At 34.6% G+C, this 22,039-nt stretch overlaps 1 long non-coding RNA gene across 2 annotated transcripts in view; it reads left to right on the top strand.

The window, feature by feature from the left end:
• Positions 1-22,039, top strand: part of LOC127564772 (uncharacterized) — an 89,117-nt gene that overhangs the window by 19,926 nt on the left and 47,152 nt on the right. For both annotated transcript variants that reach the window (XR_007954351.1, XR_007954352.1), the window contains exons 2-3: positions 5,674-5,767; positions 7,734-7,838. This is a non-coding gene — a long non-coding RNA (uncharacterized LOC127564772). The remainder of the gene's footprint in view (positions 1-5,673; positions 5,768-7,733; positions 7,839-22,039) is intronic.

Genomic DNA, 22,039 nt, shown 5'->3' with positions numbered 1-22,039 from the left:
TTTCTTACTGAGTTTAAATCTGTCCTCACATACTTACTTGCTTTGTGTCACTAAAACTTGTTTACCTCAGTTTCCTCATCTGTAAAATGACCACTCTAATATCTTTGCCAAGGAAACCCCAAATGGAGTCATAAAGAATCAGATATGACTGAACAACAATGAGGACAGAAATAATTTCCTTATCATATCTTTACTTGCAAATATGCAAAAGAGATCTGATCAAAAATAATCTAGTATCTGCTTCCCTTTATTGTAATATTATTGTATGTCTGCTGAAGCAGAATTTTAAACAAAACATCATCTACCTTTTAAACATGCTTGCTTTGATCAAACCATCCTAATTATGAGGAGTTTGTTTCTCTGCTTTTAGTAGATTTTTTTTTTCTTTTTGGAATAGATTGTAAGAGACTTTGAAAAAGGTTATCTCATAACTGAATTAAATTTTAGATAAATAGAATTGCAAATTGCTAAGTTTAGTGAATTGTAGTAGGTCTACAAATAGTTTTTAAATAAAGATACAAGAGAAAGGTCCCTCAAACTGTTAGAAAATTTGGCCTTTATAAAACTGAAATCAGCTTCTATAATAGTCACAAAAATATTTGTCTCTATTTTCCCACTAAAACTTTTTTCTAAAGAAGAAGAAACCCACACCTAATACCATATACCAAGATAAGGTCAAAATGGGTTCATGATTTAAACATAAAGAATGATATAATCAAATAGAAGAACATAGGATACTTTATCTCTCAGATCTGTGGAGAAGGAAGGAATTTGTGACCAAAAAGAACTGGAGCTCATTATTGAATACCAAATAAATAATTCTGATTATATTAAGTTAAAAAGTTTTTGTAGAAACAAAACTAATGCAGACAAGATCAGAAGGGAAGCAATAAATTCTGAAAACATTTTTACATTTAAGGGTTCTGAAAAAGGCCTCATTTCTAAAACATATAGAGAATTGACTCAAAGAATTCAAGCAATTACATACCTGTCAGATTGGCTAGAATGATAGGGAAAGATAATGTGGAATGTTGGAGGGGATGTGGGAAAACTGGGACACTGATACATTGTTGGTGGAATTGTGAATACATCCAGCCATTCTGGAGAGTAATTTGGAACTATGCTCAAAAAGTTATCAAACTGTGCATACCCTTTGACCCAGCAGTGTTACTACTGGGCTTATACCCCAAAGAGATTTTAAAGAAGGGAAAGGGGCCTGTATGTGCAAGAATGTTTGTGACAGCCCTTTTTGTAGTGGCCAGAAACTGAAAACTGAGTGGATGCCCATCAATTGGAGAATGGCTGAATAAATTGTGGTATATGAATATTATGGAAAATTATTGTTCCGTAAAAAATGACCAGCAGGATGATTTCAGAAAGGCACATGAAGTAATGCTGAGTGAAATGAGAAGAACCAGGAGATCATTATATACTTCAACAACAATACTATATGATGATCAATTCTGATGGACGTGGTCATCTTCAACAATGAGATGAACCAAATCAGTTCCAATAGGGCAGTAATGAACTGAACCAGCTACATCCAGGATAAGAACTCTGGGAGATGACTATGACCAACTACATAGAATTCCCAATCCCTCTATTTTTGTCCACCTGCATTTTTGATTTCCTTCACAGGCTAATTGTACACTATTTCAAAGTCAGATTCTTTTTGTACAGCAAATTAACTGTTTGGACATGTATACTTTTATTGTATTTACTTTAACATATTTAACATGTATTGGTCAACCTGCCATCTGGGGGAAGGGGTTGGGAGAAGGAGAGAAAAAATTGGAACAAAAGGATTTGCAACTGTCAATGTTGAAAAATTACCTATGCATATATTTTGTAAATAAAAAGCTATAATACAAAAAAGAATTCAAGCAATTCTCGACTTGATAAATAGTTAAAGGATATGAACAATTTTCAAATGAAGAAATTAAAATCATTTCTAGTCATATGAAAAGATGCTCTAAATCACTATTAATCAGAGAAATGCAAATTAAGATGACTCTGAGATACCACTACACATCTGTCATATTGGCTAAGATGACAGGAAAAGATAATGATGGATGTTGGAGGGGATGTGAGAAAACTGGGACACTGATGCATTGTTGGTGGAACTGTGAATGGATCCAGCCATTCTGGAGAGTGATTTGGAATTATGCTCAAAAAGTTATCAGACTGTGCATACCCTTTGATCCAGCAGTGTTACTACTGGGCTTATATCCCAAAGAGATCTTAAAGAAGGGAAAGGGATCTGTATGTGCAAGAATGCTTGTGGAAGCCCTCTTTGTAGTGGCCAGAAACTGGAAACTGAGTGGATGCCCATCAATTGGAGAATGGCTGAATAAATTGTGGTATATGAATGTTCTGGATATTATTGTTCTGTAAGAAATGACCAGCAGGAAGATTTCAGAGAGGCCTGGAAAGACTTACATGAACCGATGCTGAGTGAAATGAGCATTCATCATCTAAGTTCATCTCCATGAAATCCAGAGTAAGATATCACAGCCAGATTTTTTGTCTGCCTATCCTCTCCAGTTTTAAAAAAACAGACTTTTCTATTTGATTATGACAAAGATGAAAAGGCCATTTTCTCTGCAATAGCTAGTAAAATTTTTCTCCAAACAACTTGGTACAACATAGATCTTTTTTCAGAATTAAAAAACAAACAAGCAAATATGAGTGTTAAATCCAGTTTTGAAACATAAAAGAAACAAATCCATCCATAGCAGAGCCATAAGTTGGTTCTCCAGTGAGAAGAGTAAAGAATGATATACTTGGGTCCTATTTCATTTAAAAAATATGTTGGTTAGTTTGACTGACATCCATCCTAGCATTATAAGCATCCAACTATGCTACTATTTTTTCTGCTGAGAGCTCTGGTTTCAAATTTCTTTCCCTTGTTCTCAACTTCTTTCCAACTGATTCTCCATATGCCAACCCTACCCCACCTCTATGCTACAATTTCTAGTCATCTCTTTACATTCTGTACATATATTCTGTATGTACATCAATCTTGATGTAACAAACTGAATACTTATTAGAGATGCCATTATACTATTATGTGATATCATTCAAAGCATCTGCTATTCACTCAAAGTGAACATCTGTTGTCCATAAGCCCTGGCCAGACCAATCATCATGCATAGTTGCCTTTTTCAGAGTTCCAAATTTAGCAAATAGTTTCTCAATATTCATGCCTAAATAGTCCTGATTTCAGACTGGAGACCAACAATTTGCCACAAATCTCTACACCAGGCTTATCTCCAAAGCCACTGTAGAACAGGTCATTTTGCTAATTTAGAAGTTTGAATCATCTCAATGTTGAAGAGAGCCACATCCATCAGAATTGATCATCTGCTTGTTGTTGTCATGTATAATGATCTGATGATAGATTTAGAGCTAGAGGAGACCTCAGAAGTCATCTTGTCCAGTTCCTTACTTTACATATGATAAAATTGAAGCATGTTGACTTTCCCAAGGCCATATAGGTATAAGGGTCTGGATTCAAATCTAAGTTCTCTTGACATGGGAATAACATTTGTGTAGAACTTAGGATGGTGCTTGGAACTCAATAGGTACTATGGAAATACTGGTTATTATTACTCCAGATCAAGTGTTCTGGGTCTCAATCTTTGAAATAACTTCTGATTGGTTTTTTAGTTTGTTTGTTTGGTTCTTTTTCCATTTTATTTGATTCTAGAATTTGAGGAGCATAAATGCAAAAGAACTTTTGAGGGAAAAGGTAATTGTGTTTAAGCTAGTAAGTGTCTAAGGTCAGAATTGAACTCATCCTTCTGACTCCCAGAGCTGGTGCTCTATCCACTGGGCCACTTAGTTATTCCCATACAGAGCTGATATTTCATTTTATTCAGTGAAATTTCTTGAACACAGAAGTCACAAGGTCAGGTTTTAGCAGCTGAGTTGAAGATTTTTATTGATGTTTGTCTTATTTTCAAAGACCAATGACATTTTATTGTGATGAGTAATGTCTTGACTTTTAAATAAATTGGATTTAAGTCAGGCAAAGTCATCAGCCTCACTCCCTCCTCCCAGTTATTGAAAACCAATGGCAAGATAAAAATACAAGATGGTGGCCCGGGATGTAGGATGCAGAACAATTATACCCAATGATACTTCCTTTCCTGGCTTTCGATTTGTAGCATTTTTCTCTGGCTGTCTCTTATACCTGTAGTGCTTTCCCTCTTTTCCTCTTACTACTGACCTCCCTGGCTTTGAGTTCCAGCTAATGTCCAAAGCCTTTCCAAATCTCTCTTAATTCTAGTGCTTTCCCTGTGTTAATTATTTCTATTTATTCCATTTATAATTTGCTTGTATAGATTTGTTTGCATAGTCTCTTCTCTTCTAGACTGTGAGTTCTTTGAAGGCAAATACTATCTTTTTCTCTTTTTGTAGCCAGAGTACTTAGCATAATGTGTGGCATATAGTAGGTGCTTAATAAGTGTTGATTGATCAAAGTCTAATATGCCTCTGACAGTGTGGTGGCCTTTCCAATCACTGGCTATGCATCTGTTACAAATAGAAATGTGACTCATTCCTAGTCTATATTAAAATCATGGCATTCTTTTTGACTTTTTGATTATTTTGACTAAAATAAATAGGAATGGATGCTGAAAAGTACCCTTTTTCAAAATACTTCTGATTATGTTCCATTAACCTGTTTGTTCTAAGACTTGACAGGAAGACTAACTAAAGAAAAACAGAAAAGTTTGTTCCTAGAGAACTTTCTACCTACAGAGGGAAGCATGTATTCACAAGAAACTGAGAAGACATGCCTCATTTACTGGGCAGTAGATTGTTACATTCTTATCTTGATAATCTGGTATCAAAAATGTTAAGGGGCAGGTAGTGAAGTGCTCAGGGTTTATTTATTTATTCCATCTCTACCATTTGTAGTACACTATGCTAAGTACTAAAGACGGAAAGATCAAAAGAAAGATCCTCCAAGGTTATATTGTACTAGGCAGAGGACATCATGTACAGAGATAAATAAATATAAAATCATTTGAAAAGGGAGAAACTAGGGAGAAGAGGAAAGAATTCTCACAAGAGCCTTGGTAAGTCAAGGATTACATGAGGCAGAAATGAAGAAGAAAAAGGAGGAAAGCTGTGGGGAGTTAGGAGATGGAATGTTAAATTTGCAGAATTGCAGATAGAACGTTTTTTGACTTAAACACAGAGCCTAGAGGAGCAATAAGAAGTTAATGTAGAAGGGTTGGCTGGAGCCAGACTGGGAAAGGTTTTAAATTTCAACCCAAGGAGCTGATATTTCATCCTATTCAGTAGCTCTTGGGAACTCTTGGAATTTCTTGAACACAGAAATAACAAGGTCAGCTGAGTGGAACTTTTTTGTTGATGTTTGTCTTTTGTTTTCAAAGACATCATGGTGTGATGGGTGATGTCTTCACTTTTGAGTGAACTGGATTTAAGTGAGGCAAAATTATGCAAAATCATAGAGCCTCCAGTTATTGAAGTCCAGTGGCAACATCAAAATCAAGATAACTGATAATGACCCGGAGGCAGTGGATGATGCTGGTGGTTTTGATGTCTGACCAAACTCTAAGAGACCCATAGCATCTGCTTCAGATGCCTTCATGGCTCTTGGAACAAATTGTTCTTATCTCCCCGCCCCACCCCCCCTTCCAGATGGAAAGATTTCTACTCCAAGCATAAGTGAAAGATGGATTGGAATGGACAAAGACAAGAAACAAGGAGGTCAATTAAAGATATCATGGTCCAGGTGAGAAATGATCATAGAATTCTCCATTTAGAATGGATCATCTGCTTAATCCTCCCATTCTCAAGGAAACATGCCCAGAGAATTTAAATCATTTTCCCATGTCATGTGGCCAGGAACTCAGAGGTAGGACACTACTAAAGGCCACATATTGAGTAAAAAAAAAAATATTAATGTTTCTGTGTTTTACTGTATTTTAAATTTTATTTTGGTAAATATTTCCCAATTATATTTTAATCTAATTCTAGCCACACTTGGGAGTAATATAGCTTGCTTGTAAGCCTTCAGGCTCTCTGTTTGATACCTCTGCTATAACTGAGATGGTACTATATAGAGAGTATGTTACTTAGGGCCAGGAAGACTCATCTTCAATGAGTTCAAATCTCTCTTCAGACACTTTATTGGCTGTGTGACCTTGGGCAGTTCATTTAGCCCTGTTTGCCTCAGTTCCCTAATCTGTAATATGATCTGGAGAAAGAAATGACAAATCATTCCAGTATCTTTGTCAAGGAAACCTCAAATGGGGTTACAAAGAGTCATGTCAACAACAACAGGTGACTCTCTAAGATTATAGGCTGCAGAGAAGGCACTGCCCTGCATTGGGAGAGGGGAGTTCTTCATCTGGGAATTCCTGTCCTAAGAAATTACAGGGTTTGCTTCTATGTCCTAACTTTGTGCAAAGATGATAGTTGATCTCACAGAATCTGATGATATAACCTGCAGAGAGTTATTATGATCACATATCATTTTACTGGGAATAAGAAAGGGCAGTGAATTTAAGAACTGGGGTTGAAGTTTTCTAGCTTTTTCCTCACTGCCCTTGCCAATTGTGTACTCTCTTGCTAAGCAATTTATTTATTCATCCATCCATTTATTTATTTGTTTGTTTTTTTGCTGAGGCAATTGGGGTTAAGTTGACTTGCCCAAGGTCACACAGCTAGGCAGCATTAAGTGTCTGAGGTCAGATTTGAACTCAGGTCCTCCTGACTTCAGGGCTGGTGCTCTATCTACTGTGTCACCCAGCTGCCCCTTGCTATCCAATTTAGTTCTTTTATCCTGAGCTTTGTATAAGAGTAGTGCCTAAAGACTGGGAGTTTTTGCAAAGACTTCCAAACTTTTTTTCTTTTATATTATCTAAGTTTAAATTCCCTGTTGCCATTGGAGACATGGTAACTGTCAACTGAAAGTTCCAATTATATTCCAATAATCATACCATCTTACATTTTTACTTTAGATTTTCCAAAGAACTTTCATGTCAGTAACATCTCTATTAACAAAGAGAACAAATTCCAGTGACATATTTCTTTGTCAAAAATTTTATAAGCAGAAGTAGATGTGCCATAGGGATATGTTCCAGAATCTAAATAAGGCATCTTATAATAAAAAAAGAAAATCATTAAGTAGCCAATTAACAACAAATGTGCCCCCAAATATAAAATATCTGTTTAGGAGTTAAGGCAGAGGAGCACAATGAAATTTGGTTTAAGGTTAATCACTGAGAGTAGAGAGAGTGGGAAAATCAGTAGACCTGTGCTAGATTAAGGTCTTAGAAGAAGCTAGGGCTAAATACTCCCAGCAATTCTGAGCACTAAGCCTCTAGAAAGCTCAACTGGGTCTTTCCTAGAATATCAAGGGGATGTCTAGAAGAATATTGGTAAGGAAAAAAGGCTATGAGAATAATAAACTTACATATAGAAGGAAGCAGTAATAGTAGGAAGCATTTATTAATCATTGCTAATTGATTGATTATTCTATATTATTTCATTCTATTGAGTAGCTCTTGAGAGCTATTGAAATTTCAGAAATCACAAGGTCAGGTTTCAGCAGCTGAGTTGAAGATTTTTGTTGATGTTTGTCTTTTGTTTTCAAAGAAGATCAATGACATCATGTTGTGATGGGTAATGTCTTGACTTTTGAGTGAATTGGATTTAAGTCAAGCAGAGTCATTAGTCTCCCTCCCTCTTCCCAGTTATTGAAGTCCAGTGACAAGATAAAAATCAAGATGACTGATGATGGACCAGGATACAGTGGATGACGTTCATTTTTCAGATAAAGAAACTAAGGAGCAGGGAGGGTAAGTAATTGGTCCTATGTGTCATATGCATGGCAGAGTTGGCTTTGGAAATCAGGTCCTCCATTTTTGACATCCCCATCATCATCCTAAAAGAACAAAATGATATTTTCATTTAGGGTGAGCTGAGTATGTGTAGTGTTATTTCAGAGATATTATTTGGTTTGGAATCACTTAGAAAGGAGAGAAGTCCTCTCTGGGATTCACTAAAGATAAATCATTCTAACATACTAGAATTTCTTTTTAAAATAAAGTTACTTTACAAGTATAAAAGAGAAATAGCACAAAGTCTGATGATATCAGTAAAACATTTGATCAAATCTCATGAGATTCTTTTCTCAAACTAGAAATATGTATGCTAGGTAAAAGTACAGTTAAGAAAATTTGTTGCTTGAACATCATAGTTATAGGTTAAACAACCATATCAAAAAATTTTTTAAAATTAATTTTTATTGAGAGCTTTTTTTTACATTACCACAATTTCTGCCTCTCACTACCCCATCCCAGATAACCATTCTATACAACAAATAGCATTTTAAGACAAAAAGAAGAAGGAAAAAAATCAATATAACTAATCAGTATATTTTTTGAAAAATCTAAAAATATGTGCAATGTACAACACTTGTGTACTTCCCATTTCTACAAAAGAGTGAGCAGGAGTGTCTTCTCATAGCTTTTCTTTCAAGCCATATTTGTTCTTTATAATTTTGCAATATTTGCTTTTGATTTTTTCCTTGTGATTGTTCTTTTAATTTACATTGTATTTTTTTTAATTTACATTGTTGTTATTATGAATATATTTTCTGGTTCTTCTTACTTTAGTTTGCATTTGTTCGTGCAAGTCTTTTCAATGGCTTTCTGAATTCATTACATTCATCATTTTTTATGCACAAGAATATTTCATTATTATTCTTGTACTACTATTTGTTTAGCCATTTCCTAGTTGATGGGTATTTACTTTGATTCTTCATTATTTAAAAAAAATTGCTGCTATAAATATTTTAGTGTATAGGACTTTTTTCTTATTATTGGTCAAAAATATTTATTAAACATCTACACTATGTGAAGTATAGTGTTGTTTTTGGGGAATAAGCCTATTAATGAAATCTTCAAAAAATTTTTGATTAATGCCAGTCTCAAGGGAGGTCTCTAGAATCATTTCACAGGAATCATTTGATCCTCTTCTGTTCAACAATTTTATCAGTAAATTGGATGGAATAGGAGGCATGCTTATCAGATTTTCAGATGACACATCACTGGCAAAGTCAGTATACAGAGTGTCCTAATCAAAATGCAAAATCACTTCAGCAGGCTGAAATGATGGCCTGAAACCATATGATGAAATGTAATGACAATTCATGTACAGGTATATCTCAGGCATATTGTGGGTTCTGTTCTGGACCAGTGCAAAAAGCAAATATCTCAATAAAGCAAGTCACATGAATTTTTTGGTTTCCCAGTACATATAAAAGTTATGTTTATATTATATTATAGTCTATTACGTGTGCAATAGTATTATGTCAAAAAAAGTACACATACCTTAATTTAAGAATACTTTATTGCTTAAAAATTGCTACTCATTCTAATTATTATCTGAACCTTCAGCAAGTCATATTTTTTTATTATTCAAACTTTTTATTTTCAAACATATGCATGAATAATTTTTCAACATTGATCCTTGCATAGCCTTGTGCTCCAAATTTTCCCCTCCTTCCTACCACTCCCTCCTCTAGATGGCAAGTAATCCAATATATATTATATAAGCTAAAATATATATTAAGTCCAAAATATGTAACCATATTTATACACTTCTCTTGCTGCACAAGAAAGATCAGATCAAAAAAGAAAGAAAATGAATAAGAAAACAAAATGCAAACAAACAACAACAAAAAAGAGTGAGAATGTTATGTTATGACCCACATTCAGTTCCCACAGTCCTTTCTCTGGGTGTAGATGGTTCTCTTCATCACTAAATCATTGAAACTGGCCTCTGTCATCTCATTGTTGAAAAGAGCCACATTCATCAGAATTGATTGTCATATAATCTTATTGGGTGTACAATAATTTCCTGGTTCTGCTCACTTCACTTAGCATCAATTCATGGAAGTCTCTCCAGGCCTTTCTAATATCATCCTGTTAATCATTTCTTGTAGAACAATAACATCTCATAACATTTATATACAAGTTATAATTTTTAATGTTTTATTTATTTCATTTTTTTGCTGGTAGAGGTTCTTGGTTCAATGTTTATGGCTGCTAACTGATCAGGGTGGGGGTTGCTGAAGATTGGGTTGGCTATGACAGTTTCTTAAAATAAGACAACAATGAAATTTGTCTCATTAACAAGCTCTTCCTTTCACTTGAATACTTAGAGACCATTGTAGTGCTATTAATTGATCTAATTTCAATATTATTGTGTCTCAGGGAATAGGAAGTCCTGTAAAGGAGAGAGACAGGGAACAGCCAGTAAGAGGAAAATCAGAACACACACAATATTTATCAATTAAGCTTGCATCTTAATGGTGTTTGTGGTGCTCCAAAACAATTGCAATATTATCATCAATGATCAAGGATCACAGATCACCATAACACTCATAATAATAATTTTTTTAAATGATATATTATGAAAATTATCAAACTGTGACACAGAAATACAACAGGAGCACATCTTTTTAGAAAAATGGGCGCTGATAGACTTGCTAGACACAGGGTTGCCACAAACATTCAATTTGTTAAAAAATAACAAAAACAGAGTACCTATGAAACTCAATAAAACAAAGTGTAATAAAATGAGATATGCATGTAAAGTCCTAAGTTATATAGATATATACATTGTATATACATTATATATACAAAGTATACACATTGCTATAAACTAGTCAAGTATAGGTTGAGGTAGGAGGAGGTCTGATTGGACAGCAATTAATGTGAAATCCATCCAAGAGTATGCAGTTGATCCTAAGTTCATTGGAAGAGAGCAAAAAAATGCAGCTGCTAAAGGGGCTAATTCAGCCCCACATAAAATTCATAGAAATACAATACCCAGATCAAAAGAGCTAATGGTATCACTGAACTCTGCAATGGTCAGATCATACCTAGAATACTGACTCCAGTTATTGGCATTCCATACTAGACAAACTTGAGCGTGACCAGAAAACAGATAATTGGTACTATACAGAATACAGAAAGCACTGAACTGGCAGTTGGGAGACCCAGATTTTAACCCTGACTCTCTTTCTACCTACTTGTGTGCTTTTGGCACGATCTCAAATTCTCTGAGCTCCAATTTCCTTACCTACAAAACGAGAGAGCTAGATTTAATTGTTGGCCTTTATATAATGCTTTGGGGTTGCAAAGTGCTTTTCACATCTCACTATATTCTTTCAACAACATTGGGAGAAAGTGATGTTATCTCATTGTACAGGTAAGGAAACTGAACTAGAGGGAGATTAAATGATTTGTCTAGAGTAATCCAGCCAAGAAATATGAGTACACATTCAAACTCAGGTCTTCCTGATTCCAAGTCACTATCCACTCTGTCACTTAAATTTAATTATCTTTAAGGTCTTCCAATTACAAAGAGCTGTTATTCTTAGTAAGATGACTATATCCTACGAGGAACGGTTGAAAGACTTGGGGATGTTTAAGCCTAGGGAAGATTTGAGAAGGTACAGTAACTATCTCAAAATATTTGGAAGGTTGCTACAGAGTTCAGAACAAAAACCAAAATGATTGGAAATGATGAGGCAGATTTCAGTTTAGCATAAGGAAAAAGTTAATTGGACCTGTTCGATAATGGAATGGTCATTCCATTGAGCTCCTGGTCACTAGGTGTGTGACTGGGCTAGACCAGTATTTGTCTGAGATGTTGTGAGGACAATTCTTGCCTTAGCTTGCGAGGTTGGACTACCTGACTTTTAACCATCCTTCTATCTCTGAATTAATTGGAGATCAATGAATTAACATGTAAATTCCTGATTGATGTGATGACTTAATAATAGGTGACTCTGTGGATAGAGTGCTGGGCTGGAGTCAGAAACACCTATCTGATAAGTTCGAATTCAGCCTAAGACATTTAACTCTGTTGGTCTTAGTTTACTCATTTGTAAAATGAGCTGGAGAAGAAAATGGCAAACCACTCTTTGCCAAGAAGACCCGAAATGAGATCACAAAGAATTGGACATGACTGAGCAACAACAAATAATCATGATACCATAGATCTTGAACTACTATTATACCCAGCTATTAGCATGCTACCTCTTGGAATTACTTTGTATCTGCAAATACTTAAGTGCATCTGTAATTGGGAGTTCTCTCCAATAATACACACTGTACCCCAACTTTGTAACTCTAGCCCATGTCACCCTAGAAATTCACCACAAGGGGCTCCATCCAAAATGCTGGATGCTTCCATTGCTTTTTCTTGACACATTGCAAATGTTCCCTGTATTTGCTTATCTGTATACAAGTTGTATCTCCCCAGTACAATATAATCTCCTTGAGGGCAAAGATTTTTATTTTCTTTCTCCACTATGTAGTACTATGTCTTGAACATAGTGAATATTTAATAAATATTTGTGAATTAGATTAATTGAAATGACTACATTTCAGTCAATCAAATATACATTAGTAGAAGCAGCTTAGTATAGTGCAAAGATCTGTGTTTGGTGACTAATATATTAATGTGTTTTGCATGATTTCACATGTATAATTAATATCGCATCTCTTGCCTTCTCAATAGATGGGGGAGGGACAGAAAGGAGAGAGAACTTATAACTCAAATTTATTGTAATTGCTAAAATAAATAAATAATAAAATGAATTACAAAACAAATGAAGGAATAATATAATAATAGTAAACAATAAACAAACTAATTAATAAAAGATAAATGATAAAAATTAAAAGATAGCAGTAGCAGCAGCAACAACAACAAAATGGAAGGATTTATGTTTGGAGACAGAGGATATGTAGATCTTAATTAAGTCATTTTACTTTTTTCTTTTTTTGTGTGACTGATGACATTCATTTACTTTGATCCCTGTAGCAATGACTTCTAAATCCTGTCTGATAACTGGCAAAAAACCAAACCATGTGGGCCAATGTGTATTCTTCCATAGTCTGATGCAGTCTCTGGGAACTCTACCCCAGAAAGGAGCATGATTAAACATAGACGTCTGTCTTCTTGCTGGCTTCATGCATTGTTAATATCTCTGATGGTGTTTCAGTAAAGTCGGGGGACTTTCTTTTAAAATGTCCAGTTCATACCACATCATTAGAATGACTTGAGGCACTCATGTATGTTAATCTGCTAAGGCTCTGTAGCCTCCACACTATCCATCTCTGAGGCACCTTCAAAATGAGAACAATATCGGGGAAATGTACTGTATGCAGAACAGAAGCCTGTTGCTAGAAGTCTGCATGTGTGACGCTGTTTACAACATATTTCCTTTAAACAACATTATATTTTTTGTAGCTCTTTGAGTTTGATTATCATTCTTCTTCATTTCTTTAGCAGATAGGGAAAATGAGATACTTAATCAAAATTAGAATATAGAACTTCTCATTGAGAACATTTTATTCTCATTTAATCTGCCATACTAACAATACATCTAAGAAAATTTCTTAGAATTCAGAATCATAAAAACAACTGGTACGCCTTCTTTTCCTCTTCATTTCTCTTCCTTCTTCTCCTTTTCCTCCTCCTTTCTCTCCTCTTCCATCTACTACCACTCCTTCCACTGCTGCTACTACAACAATTACAACTACTTTTCTAAGTTGCAGAGACTTGCCAAAAGATGGGAGAAACTGAAGAAACTTCAGGATCCTAGCATTTCTGGATTGTAAGGTTCCTCAGAGGCTATCTAAGGAGTCCAGTGCATAAAACAGCAAACACTAGTACAACAACAATAATGCTAGCTAGCATGTATATATTACTTTAAGGTTTGTAAAGTATTTTATTAACATTACCTGATTTCATTATCACGACTACTCTGGTAAAAAGATACAGTTATCATCTCTGTTGCATAGATGAAGAATCTAATTTACTCAAATTAATACTCAAGAGTCTTCAATCCATTTGAATTTCTTTCTCAAAAGATTAAGATTTTATTAGTAATCTCAAAACATCACATGCATGATAGGACTAATCTATCAACATTTCCCTACTACATGGATAAATTCTTCCTTCCTGGAACAGGTTCATATTTAGGATTTAATGCACATCTCTTTGTGATTAAGATGCTTATTTATATGATAGTTCATGGACATTGGAGGTTTCAAAGTCTAGACTCAATTTGGGGTTTACTACTGTGTGTCCCATACTTTGGACTCGTTCCTAAAAGAATAAAACAGAGGTTAAGGGTTGATCAGGGGATCACACAACTAGTGTGTGTCTAAAATTGGATTTGAAGTAGATCTTCCTGACTCCAGATCCAGTGCTCTAGCCATTGTACTTCCTAGTTTCTGTCTGCTCATTAAAACAATTTTGTTAAATGGTCATCTAAACTTTGCTTGAAGAAGTTGCTTGAAGAACTCTAGAAGAGAAAAACTACTCCCCTCCAGATAACCCATTCCACTTTTAAACAGCTGTAATTATTGGGAATATTTTCCTTATCTCAAAGTAAAAATTGCCTCTTTGCAGTTTCTATTTCATTTTTCTGGTTGCTCTTTGGAGGCAAATGAGTCTTGGATTAAAACAATGATCTAGAGGCAGTAAATAAAACCATAAAAATCTATATACATTCCAGCCAACTCCTTCCTGCCTCTAATTCTAGGTAATTGGGATCTCTGCCACTGGTGATGGGAACAATATGATCTTCATTTGGTTATTGTTTCATTATCTGATAGAACTTCTGATAGAACTAGATTAGGTATGTTACTTAAAGGCTGTCATTTTTACTGCCTTTCTTCTGGTTAGGATCCCTAAAGGCAAAATATCTGGCTAGGACTAGAATTAGAGATTATGCTAAAATTTCAAAAGGTTTGCTCTACAGGTTTGTTTATTGCCAGGAAACTAAAATTAACTGGAAATTGAGGAAACTCCAGAGATTTCATTTCACCTTGCATGAGAAACTATGTAGACTTAGAGTTGAGGAGAACTATGGAAAGTAACAGAAGGGAAAGGGATAGAGAAAAGGAATTTCCTTTCTCCTTTAACTTCAACTGGTAAGTGAAGATAGGACTTGGGGGTAGGGGTAGGATCTGCCATGGGAAAACTCACATTCAGGACTTAATGATACACTTCTTTGAAATCAAGGATACTCGTTTATAGGATAATTCATGGACATTGGGGATTTCAAGGTCTACACCCATCTTGGAGTCTACCACTGTGTGTCCCATATTTTGGAGTCATTAGACTAGCACATAGCTATATGTAATCATGGTGGCTCTCTGTTTCTCTTGTATTTCTAGGTTGTTGGGCTCCTCCAATAAAGCATGGTGACTTTCTTTTCAAATGTCCCTTCCATTGTACAATGTTAAAACTACTATAGCTATTGCATTATACTAATCTTGTAAGACTTTATACTTGAAAGACACTTTTCATAATACCCATTAAATACATCTAAACCTTCAAGGCCAGGTTTGAATCTAATTTACTTAAATTAATATTCAAGAGTCTTCCAGCCCTCTGAATGTCTTAAAAGATTAAGCCATTTTTATCAGCAATTACAAGGCATCACATGCATGATATAATTAATATCTATCAGCATTTCCCTACAACATGGGTTAGGCTCACCTCTTCCCTCCTGGAATAGATAATAGTTTTCCCTAAAAAAGAGACACCCTTAGACCTAAATTGGCCCCTCTTTTCCTGATCCAACTTTCTGATCACCTAATAGCATTAACAATAAAAAAAAAAAAAAAAGTACCTACATTTAGTAGAAGTCTCTTCATATTGGTAGATTTCTGAATTACCATGACCTATTATGTTTCCATATGGAGATAAAGGAGATCTGAATTCAGAAAAACGAAGTGCTACCATATCCTTGTTTTGTATTGGGAAGACAAAGTAACCTCCCTTTTGTTAACCATTCAATGACTTGCAAGTGCCTCATTTTGTTCCAAAATAAAGTCTGAACTAGGAAATTGTTGGTGTTAGAGCCAATTCCACCAGTGCAATAGTGGTTAAATTGGATAATTTACTTAACATTGAATAGCAGAGTAAAATCAAGAATACTCATCAATAGCAAATACTCCCAATATGCAGAAGCCAAACCAAACCACCAAATTTCCAGGGAAAGAAAATAGAATCCAAACCTGAGTTCCTTTGTCCATTGGAGCAGGAGAAAGTTGATGAATAATCTGGCCTTGGATACTCTTCAAGAAGCCATATCTTGATATTTACAATGCTGGAAGGAGTCATTGTGCTGATTGCCTCAAGTATTGTGGGATGGCCAGGAATCTATTGCTTTTAGACAATCTGCGGTTTTAGGCAGAGGGAGTGAGGTCTGGGAAACTTTCTTATTGAGTTGAAAGTATTTCCTTAGTAGGCTTGGGGACAATGATGATGTCCAGACACTATTGCTACCTCAGTTATCCAAAGTCTGACACCAAAAATGAAAGGTAAAAGCCTCTACCTTTCAAATACCATGGGACAGCACAGGAACAGATCCCTTGCTTCTTTTCCTTCTTTCTTCTTAATGTTCTTTTCAAGGCTCTTTCTCTCAGAACATTGTTTACTGGGTGCTGCTGTATACTCTCTTCAGATAGGTAGAGTCTCTATGATTTCAGACACTTGGGATTATGGAACAAAAAATAAATTCTTTCGTCTAACCCATTTCTTTTACAGGTGAGGTAATAAACCCACATGTGATACAGTGGAAAGAATCCTGCCTGTGGAATCAGAGAGCCGTGTTCAAACCCTATCTCTTGAGAATTGTTGTTCAGTAGTTTTTTAATCATGTCCAATTCTTCATGAATCTATGTGGGATTTTCTTGGCAAAGATACTGGAGGGGTTTGCCATTTTCTTCTCCAGCTTGTTTTATAGATGAGGAAATTGAGGCAAACAGGGTTAACTGACTTGCCTAGATCACACAGTTAGTGTCTGAGGCTGCATTTGAACTCAGAAAGGTCTTCCTGACTCATTCCTGATAATCACTATTTCTGTCAATTTGGCCAAGTCAATTAAACTCTGAGGGCTTCAATCTTTTCATCTCTAAAATAAGGGGGCTGGACTAAAGGGCTTCCATTTCTTTTTCTGTTAAAAATATAAGTTATAGGAGAGAAGATCTCAGTTACCTCTTAAGAGCAGCTGATGGTATGAGGATAAAATGCTGGATCTGGAGTAAGGAAATCCGGAATTAAAATCTGACAATAAGTATGCAACCTTGGGCATTTTCTCAATATCAAATTGGGACAATATAGTACCTATTTTTTGGAGTTGTTCTAAGTCACAAATGAGATGATATTTATAAAAGCACTAGCACAGTGCCTGGAACATAGTAGGTGTTACATAAATGCTTTTTCTCTTTCTTTCCCCCTTGCTATATTATACAATGATTGTTTTAGATTACATTGCCTCTGTTACACCATTCAGTTTTAGTGCAACACACCTACAAGTGAAATAACTTGCCCAAAACTATTTGCCTTTGCATCATATTTCACGGGTCTATGTTTTATTTTCTTTCTCCTTTTAATACAATTTTCTTCTGTAATATTATGAATGGCATGCTGATGACTATAGTGTTGGTCTCGGTTACCTAGGAGATATTATGCATCCAGGAGTATATGATCTCTAAAGCCCCTTTCAAATGTAAAGTCCTGTGATTCTACCTTTAATATCCTTGTGAGCTGAAATGACTTGGTTGGTGGAAGAAATAATCAGCAACGGCTGGGAGCCATCTGTTGGTACTTTTGCTACATAGCAACTAGCTCATATAAAAGATAAATTTGTGTTATTTGAATGAAGGAAAGAAAAAAGGAAGGAAAAGGAAGGAAGGAGGCAAGGAATTTCTAGCACCCAGTTAGAACCTAGTACATGGTAGGTAAATGTTTTAAAAATGTTGGTTAAGATGAGAAATTCAGAAAAGTGAGATAGAGTGTCCTTGAAGCTTTTGTAACATGAGAGTCTGTAATGTATACTTATTATTATCTAATGTATACTTAATATATACTTATTATTGACAAACATAAAACCACCAACCTGATAATAATATTAAAACATAGTCTTAACTAACTAAAGTCTTTACAAGTGAAACTCAGTAGAAAAGTTAAGGCATTCAACATGCAAGTGGTCTTAGGAATGAATTCATTATTTTCCATTCACTTGCTACAGGGGCAGGCAGAGATCTGACTATTTCATTTGACTGAGAGTGAACTACTTGACCAAGAAGGCATAAGAATAGATTAACCATGGCAGCATTTGTCAAGGATAATGCCAGCACAGCTTGCAATATTAGAAGGCTCAAAGCATGCCTTCCATTGCTTGGGATATGGGTACCTTAGGACAAGAATACAGGTCTTTCTTAGATAGTAAAAATCTTGGAAATTGACATTCTTTTCTTAGAAGATCCAATTCTGTATAAGTTCAGATTGATATTTTCAAGCTATTTTTGTCAACAGGAATGCATTTTATTGATTAAAATTAAATTTACTCTTTGTTACATTTTAAGATCTGAACTGTTTCCTTCCTTCCCTTTCCCCTCCCCTATACTAAAGAAAGACACTATTTAACACAGATACAGTTATACAGAGCTACATCTGTCTGTATTAAACATATATGTATATAAATACATATAAACATATTTAAATACAGATGTAAATATATATGCATATATATGTTTAAAATTATTCTATGCATACTTCTAGTTATCAATTCTTCCTCTGGAAGTGGATAACATCTTCCTTCATTGATTTTTTGTAGTTGATTTGAATAATTACAACATTCAGAATAGCTTAGTTCTTCACAGTTATTCTTTGAACAATGTTGCTATTACCATATGCAACATTCTCTTGGTTCTACTCATTTCACTCATCATTATTTCATGCATGTCTTTCCATGTTTTCCTAAAATGAATCTGCTCATTTCTTTTTTCTCTTTCTTTTCTTCCTTCCTTCCTTCCTTCCTTCCTTCCTTCCTTCCTTCCTTCCTTCCTTCCTTCCTTCCTTTCTTTCTTTCTTTTTTGCTGAAGCAATTGGGGTTGTGACTTGCCCAGGGTCACACAGCCAGGAAGCGTTAAGTGTCTAAGGTTAGATTTGAACTCAGGTCCTCCTGACTTCAGGGCTGGTACTCTATTCACAGCCCTCCTAGCTGCCCCATTGCTCATCATTTCTTATAACACAATAGTGTTCCCTCACAATCATATACCACAATTTGTTTAATCATTCCCCAATTGATAGCCATCCCCTCAGTTTTCAGTTTTTTGCTATCACAAAGAGAGTTATTATAGATATTTTAGACCATATTAGTTCTTTTCCTTTTTTCCTGATCATCTTGTGCAATAGACCCAATAATGGCATTGCTAGATCAAAGGGTATATGCAGTTTTATAACTCTTTGGGTATAATTTCATATTGATCTCCAAAATGATTGATTGGATCAGCTCACATTTCCACCAACAGTATATTAGTCTCAGTTTTTCCACATTTCCAATATTTATCATTTTCCCTTTCTATCATTTTAATCAATCTGTTAGGTGTAAGATATCACAAAGCTGTTTTAATTTACATTTTTCTAATCAGTAATTATTTAGCATATTTTTAATATGACGATACATGTCTATATATAGACATATATCTTTAATTTATTCATTCCCAAAGTGCCTACTCACCTCCTTTGACCATTTATCATTTGGGGAATAAATCATATTCTTATAAATTTGACAAAGTTCTCTATATATTTGAGATATGAAATCTTTATCCACGAAACTGCCTATTAATTCCCCATTCCCAATTTTCTGCTTCCCTTTTAATCTTGACTAAATTGGTTTTTTATCTGTGCAAAAATTGTCAAATTTAGTGTATCAAGATTATCCATTTTATATCTCACAATGCTTTCTATCTCTTAATTATTCACAAATTCTTCTCCTGTTATCCATGTCTCATGGGTTATATGTTACATGATCTTGTAATTTACTTATGATATCTCTCTTTATAGCTAAATAATGCATCCATTTTGACCTTATCTTGGTAAATGATGTAAGACAAAGATCTAAATTCTGCCAGATTGCTTTCCATTTTCCCAACAATTTTTATCAAATAGTGAATTTTTATCCCAAACACTTAAATCTTTACATTTGTCAAACAAAAGATTAGTATAGCCATTTGCTATTATAAATTGTGTATCTTCTCTGTTCCACTAATCTACCTTTCTATTTCTTAGCCAGTACCAGATGGGTTTGATAATTACCACTTTATAATACAATTTAAGATATGTCATTAATAGATCTTCCTTTACATTTTTCATTAATTTCTTTGATATTCCTGACCTTTTATTTTTCCAAATGAATTTTGTTGTTTTTTTTCCTAGCTTAATAAATTAATTTTTTGATAATTTAATTGGGATGGCATTGAATAAGTGGATTAGTTTAAGCAGAATTGTCATTTTATTATATTGACACTGCCCATCCAAAACAAATTAATTTTCCCTAATTATTTAAATCTGACTTTATTTAAATAAAAATGTTTTATAATTATCTTCATGTAGATCCTAAGTTTATCTTAGCAGTTAAGCTTCAGGTATTTTATGCTGTCTATGATTATTTTAAATAGGCATCTATTACTGTATCTTGTAGGGCTTTTGTTGGTGATGTATAGAAATGCTGATGATTTATGTGGATTTATTTTATATCCTGTTACTTTGTTTTCGTTAATTATTGTTAATTGTAAATTAACATTTACATGTTTTTTTTTAAATTGTTAATTATTTTAGTTGAATATCTAGTATTTTCCAGGTATATCATCATATTATCTATAAGAGAGAAAGTTTTATTACCTCATTGCTCATTTTGATTCTTCTCCTTTCTTTTTCCTTTCTTATTGCTATTGCTGAAATTTCTAATCCAATAATTGGGCATCCTTGTTTCACTTCTCATCTTTTTTTTTTTAATATTTTATTTTATTTTATTTAATAGTAACTTTATATTGACAGAATCCATGCCAGGGTAATTTTTTTACAACATTAACCCTTGCACTTGCTTCTGTTCCAATTTTTCCCCTCCCTCCCTCCACCTCCTCCCCTAGATGGCAAGCAGTCCTATATATGTTAGATATGTTGTAGTATATCCTAGATACAATATATGTTTGCAGAACCGAACAGTTCTCTTGTTGCACAGGGAGAATTGGATTCAGAAGGTAAAAATAACCTGGGAAGAAAAACAAAAATGCAAATAGTTCACATTCGTTTCTCAGTGTTCTTTCTTTGGGTGTAGCTGCTTCTGTCCACCATTTATCAATTGAAACGGAGGTCTCTTTGTCAAAGAAATCCACTTCCATCAGAATACATCCTCATACAATATCGTTGTCGAAGTGTATAATGATCTCCTGGTTCTGCTCATTTCACTCAGCATCAGTTCATGTAAGTCTCTCCAAGCCTCTCTGTATTCATCCTGCTGGTCATTTCTTACAGAGCAATAATATTCCATAACATTCACATACCACAATTTACCCAGCCATTCTCCAATTGATGGGCATCCCTTCAATTTCCAGTTTCTAGCCACTACAAATAGGGCTGCCACAAACATTTTGGCACATACAGGTCCCTTTCCCTTCTTTAGTATTTCTTTGGGATATAAGCCCAATAGAAACACTGCTGGATCAAAGGGTATGCACAGTTTGATAACTTTTTGGGTATAATTCCAGATTGCTCTCCAGAATGGTTGGATTCGTTCACAACTCCACTAACAATGCATCAGTGTCCCAGTTTTCCCGCATCCCCTCCAACATTCATCATTATTTTTTCCTATCATCTTAGCCAATCTGACAGGTGTGTAGTGGTATTCACTTCTCATCTTATTGGGAAAGTTTCTAGCTTTTCCCTGTTACAGATGATACTCATTGATAGTTTTAGGTTAGATGCTTCTTAGCATTTTAAATAAAAATTCATACATACCTTGTTTTCAAGTGTTGTTGGGGTTTGTTTGTTTGTTTGTTTGTTTTTATAATAAAAATGAGTGTTGGGATTTATCAAAAGCTTTTTTTGCATCTTATATAATCATATAATTTTTGATACTTTTGTTATTAATATAATTAATTATGCTAATAGTTTT

The sequence above is a fragment of the Antechinus flavipes genome, chromosome 5 (assembly GCF_016432865.1).
Source record: "Antechinus flavipes isolate AdamAnt ecotype Samford, QLD, Australia chromosome 5, AdamAnt_v2, whole genome shotgun sequence".
NCBI lineage: Eukaryota > Metazoa > Chordata > Mammalia > Dasyuromorphia > Dasyuridae > Antechinus > Antechinus flavipes.
This window is presented reverse-complemented; position numbering and strand designations above follow the sequence as displayed.